Source organism: Vombatus ursinus, unplaced genomic scaffold (genome assembly GCF_900497805.2).
Source record: "Vombatus ursinus unplaced genomic scaffold, bare-nosed wombat genome assembly UNPS02014811.1, whole genome shotgun sequence".
Lineage (NCBI taxonomy): Eukaryota > Metazoa > Chordata > Mammalia > Diprotodontia > Vombatidae > Vombatus > Vombatus ursinus.
In genome coordinates this window covers 6,927,983-6,933,746 of record NW_020954589.1, presented here as the reverse complement: position 1 = coordinate 6,933,746, position 5,764 = coordinate 6,927,983, and the positions used below count along the sequence as shown (strand labels likewise).

Genomic DNA, 5,764 nt, shown 5'->3' with positions numbered 1-5,764 from the left:
TGTTCATATCCTTTGACCATTTATCAGTTGGGGAATAACTTGTATTCTTATAAATTTGACTTAATTCTCAAGGTATTTTAGAAATGAGGCATTTATCAGAGAGACTAAACATTCTTTCCCAATTTTCTACTTTCCTTCTAATCTTTGTTGCATTCAAGCATTACTTCTTAGAGAGAAGACAAATGATGGACAGAACCACCCGATGACTGTGAAAATCTCTAATCCAAAACATTTTGGTACTAATGGTCATAACATTCCCTGGCAATAGACAAAATCTCATATTAAATATGATGAAACATGGTTTACATAAATTCGGGGTCAAAGTTTACTTAACAATTTATAACATCAAGTAGGACAGTGGTTATTTAAATTTTGGCATACCTTTGGAGAATCGTTTTTCTAAAACCATTCAGTACCTCTTTGACCATTTCCTTCAAATATTCTCTTTCCTAGCTGGTCTATACTGACCTAACTTTCACTGGGGTCCCTTGTCAAGTCACTGCCCTAATTCAAGGGAAGAGTCTCTCCTGAGCCAATTAGAAGGGAGCAGGACACTGTTTCAGAATTGATAATTTTTCTTTAAATTAAGATAACATTTAAATGTTTTCTTAATGTTTCTAAAAGAAGAAGCAGGCTTTGTCTGCTTTCACTTACCGTTGATGATTTGCAGTTCTTCCTTGGAAAAATGTTTGTTCATATCCTTTGATCAACCACTTAGCCATTGGTGAATAGCTCTTTGTTTTCTATATTTGTATTCTCTCTTTATCTTGGATATCAGAGGTGTTTTATGCGAATATTTTTCCCGTAATTTTTTCCCACAACTTTTCTTCTTATCCTAATTACTAAGATTTTTCAATTGCTTGTAATCACAATTATTATCTTTTGTGATTGCCTCTTTCCCTTTTCTGGTTAAGAACTTTCCCTTAGCCATAGCTGTGAATGGTATCTGCTGTCATTCTCTTTAGATTTGGTTTTTGTTTGTTTGTTTTTTTGGTTGTGTTTCTTTTTAATGGCGTGACCTTTAATATTTGGGTCACGTATCCATTTTGAGCCTGTTAGTATATGGTGTAAGATGTTAACCTAAGCCTAACTTCTGCCACATGGCTTTTCAGTTTTCTTAACAATTCTTATCAAACCTCAAGCTCTTCCTCAATGAGTTTATCTTCTCAGGTTTATCAGACATAAGAGTTTTTTGTTTTTTTGTAGTTCAATTATTTCTGATTCTTTCTTATCTAGTGTCTCCCACTCATCCACTTTTCTATTTTTGTTTTTATTCAGTGCCAAATAGTTTTGATGATTATTGCAGAAAGTTTGCTTTTTAATATTGCATTGAAATTTGCTTATCTGCAACTTCCACCTATTGCTTCTAATTTGACGGTCTCGAGTCAAGCAGAATAGATCTAAACTCTCTCCCCCATGGCAGCCCTTCAGAGACTGGAAAATAGCTACTGTATCAGGAGGAGTTTCCTCAGTTCCTTCAGCAGATCCTTATTTGATATCTCCAGTCCTCTTGACCATCCTGGTCTTCTAGACAAACTCCATTTTATCAGTGTCCCCCCTTAAAATATTCCCAGAATGAGACATAATAATACAGATGTGATCTGATCAGGGCAGAATACAACGCAATATATCTATCCAGACTATGATCAAATTATTGGGTTTTCAAAAAAATTAGTAGCATTTATATAGCACTTTAAGGTTTGCAAATACACTTTACATATGTTGTCATTTGTTTCTCATGAGAACTCCGTGCTATTATTATCCCCTTTTTACAAATGAGAAAACTGAGGCACAGAGAGGTTAAGTAGTTCCCCAGAGTCATAGCTAGGAAGTATCTAAGACGGGATTCAAATTCAGGTCTTCCCAATTCGAGGTCTTTCTATCCATTGTACCACCTGGCTGCTTTTTTGGTAGTCATGCCACACTTTTGACATAATGAGCTTATAATTCATGAAAACCCTCTAATGTTTTTGCAAGATTAGTTCAACTTATTTGACCCAAGTACAAGCCTTTATCCTTATTAAATTTAATCTTGTTAGATTTCCTCCTATTGAGATCATAATTTTGGATCCCAATTTTGTTATCTTACATATTAGCCTTATCTCCCAATTTTGTTTAATCCGCAAATAATCATAGGCATACTTAACTTGGCCTTTGCCCAATTTGTTAATCAGAACATTCAGGTCAGTGGCAAAGCCCTGTGTCATATTAATTATAAGAGAATTGCTTCAAGGTTGATGTCTTGTCATTCAACCAGCTTCAGATCCATCTGAAGCCACATTTCTCCATCTTGTCCATGAAGATGTCAGAGAGAAATTTTTAATGCTTTGCTGAAATTCAGTGAGTATAGCATGCAAAAGTATAGTCAGGAAACCTGACTTTGAATAGCTTTAATGCTAGTGCCTTCCCTCCATTGATTATCTCCAATTTATGCTATTTACATATACATACATACATACACGTATGAAATACTTTGTTTCTTCATAAATGTTTGCATGTTGTCTCTTCCGTTAGGCTGAGTTACTTGAGAGCAAAGACAGATTTTTGCCTTTCTCTGTATGTGCCTGGCTCATAGTAGGTGCTTTAATAAATGCCAGTTGACTGACTGGATCTGTATGGTCTTAGGCAAATAATTTAACCTCTCAACCTCAGTGATGTCAAGTTTACTGATTTATGGTATATAGAATGCACATTTTTGAAAGCAGTTTTATCTACAGGCCTGCAGTGCCTCTCAAATTTTCCATGACTTTTCATAGATCATCAACAGCAACTTAATCACATCTGCTAGTTTCTTCAGTATTTTGGCATATTCAGTTCTTTCCAACCTGGTGATTCCAAACAGCTAGGACCTCTATTATTCACTGTACAATTAAACATTTTTGTTCCACCCTCAGACTAAAGCTCACTCTCCTTAGTAAAGAAGTGAGAAGTAAACTAGAAATTGACTAGTTCTACCTCCTCTCAATCATAAGCTGTCATCATCCAACCAGAGTAATAGTTCTATCCCTTTTTTAAAAAAAAAATCTTTCCACCAAGATAGTTAAAGAAAAAACCACAACTTTTTTATTTGTACTTAGGATTCATTACAATCCTGGTCTGTTTCTCTGACATTTCATACAGGATCATGGCTTTTGTGTCCAACCTAGGTTGTGTGCCATTACTACTGACTTTTACAAACTAAGTTCCTCACTATGGAGGCATCAGAGACAGCGACAGTTTATGGGGAAAGTAGTATTATTGGGGAAATCATTATGGGCAGTGGTTTTAGAGGGAACTAAGCTACAGAGGTAAGTTGAGGTGTTTTGGTTTTTTTTGGAAGGGTTCAATCAATCAACATTTATTAAGTATATACTATGTACCAGGCACTGTGCTAAGCATTTGAATTACAAAAAGAGGCAAAAGACAGTCCCTGCCCTCAAGGGGCTTATAATCTAAAGGGGGAGACAACATGCAAACAAATATATCCAAAACAAGATATATACAGGATAAATTGTTGGACTGTTCCATTATGTCTGACTCTTCATAACTCCATCTGGGGTTTTCTTGACAAAGACATGGGAATAGTGTGCCATTTCCTGCCCCAGCTCATTTTACAGATGAGGAAACTGAGAGAAACAAGGTTAAGTGACTTGCCCAGAGTCACACAGGTAGTAAGTATCTGAGGCCAGATTTGAACGTGGGAAGAAAAGTCTTCCCAACTCCAGGCCTGGCACCCCCTCCACTTGGATGCCTAGCTGACATACGATAAATAGGAAATAATTAACAAAGAGAAAGCACTGAACTTAAGGATAGTTAGGGAAGGCTTCTAGTAAAAAATGGAATTTCTGAAGTGGGAGCATGTTCCACATGAGTGATAGACAGAAAAAATTCCTGGAGCCCCTGTTTGTGGAACTTCCATGAGGCCAGTGTCACTTGAAGAGTACATGTTGGGGGATAAGGTATAAGAAGATTGGAAAGGTAGGAAGGGACTAGGTTATGAAAGGCTTTGAATGCCAAACAGAGCATTTTCTATTTCATCCTGGAGGCAATAGGGAGCCACTAGAGTTTATTGAGTAGGGAGTGACATGATCAGAACTGTACTTTAAGAAAATCACTTTAGCAGTTGATTGGAAAATGGATTGGAGTGGGGAGAGACTTGAGGCAGGCAGATCCACCAGCAGGCAATTGCAATAGTCTAGGTGTGAAGTGATGAAAGTCTGAACCAGTACTGGGAGTGTGAGAGGAGAGAAGCAGGTATATTCAAGAGATGTTGCCAATATAATAAAAATGACAATTCTACCTAAACTAATCTCCTTATTCAATGCCATCTCAATTAAATTACCAAAAAATTATTTTATGGAGCTAGAAAAATAATAATAAAATTCATTTGAAAGAACAAAGGTCGAGAATATCAAAGGAATAAATGAAAAAAATTAAGGAAGGAGGTTTAGCAGTATCAGATCTTAAACTATATTATAAAGCAGTCATTATCAAAACTATTTGGTACTAGCTAAGAAATAAAAAGGTGGATCAGTAGAACAGAGTAGACATACAGTAGTAAATGATTATAGTAACCTTGTATTTGATAAATATAAAGATTTAAGCTTTTAGGATAATAATATAATATTTTTAAAAATTGTTGGGAAAACTGAAAAGCAGTCTGGCAGAAATTGGGTAAAAACCAATATCTTATACCATTTACCAAGGTAAAGTCAAAATGGAAACATGACCTAGATACAAAGGAAATTAGAACATGGGACACTATCAGACTTATAGGTAGGAGAAGAATTTACGAATAAACAAGATAGAGAGTATTGTGAGATGTAAAATGGATAATTTTGATTATGTTAAACTAAAAAGATTTTGTACAAATAAAACCAATGTAGCCAAAATTAGAAGGAAAGCAGAAAATTGGAGGAAAAATTTTATACACAGTTTCTCAGATAAAGGTCTCATATCTCAAATAACCCTATTTGAGGTTTTGTCAAATTTGTAAGAATATGAATCATTCCCCAACTGATAAATGGTCAAAGTATATGAATAGGTGGTTTTTCAATGAAGAAATCAAACCTATATATAGTTATATGAAAAAATGCTCTAAATCATTAATTAGAGAAATGCAAATTAAAACAACTTTGAGATATCATCTCACACCTATCAGATTGACTACAATGATAGAAGAAGAAAATGACATGTTGCTGAGGATATGGAAAAATTGGGACATTTAATACACTGTTGGTGGAACTGTGAACTGAGCCAACCATTGAGAAGAGCAATCTGGAATTATGCCCAAAGAGTTATAAAACTGTGTATACCCTTTGACCCAGCAATACCATTATTAGGCCTGTTTCCCAAGGTGATCAGGGAAAAAGGAGAAGTGCCTATATGTTCTAAAATAGTTATAGCAGCTCTCTTATTTATTTATTTATTTTATTATCACATTAGTTATGTTGTAAGGAAGAATTAGAACCAATAGGAGGAACCATAAGAAAGAGGAAACAAAACAAAACAGAAGAAAAAAATAGCAAATAGTATGCTTTGATCTGCATTCAAACTCCATAGTTCTTTCTTTGGATGTGGATAGCATTTTTCATCATGAGACCTTTGGAGATGGCTTAGATCCTTGCATTGCTGAGAAGGGCTAAGTCTATCAACATTAGTAATCACACAATGTGGCTCTTACTGTGTGTGTATAACGTTCACCTGGTTCTGCTCACTTCACTCAACATCAGTCCATACAAGTCTTTCCAGGTTTTTCTGAAATCTGCTTCCTCATCATTTCTTA

At 35.3% G+C, this 5,764-nt stretch overlaps 1 protein-coding gene across 1 annotated transcript in view; it reads left to right on the top strand.

Moving 5' to 3' along the window:
• Window positions 1-5,764, top strand: part of NEU1 (neuraminidase 1) — an 18,388-nt gene that overhangs the window by 3,786 nt on the left and 8,838 nt on the right. The gene's annotated exons all lie outside the window — the stretch shown is intronic.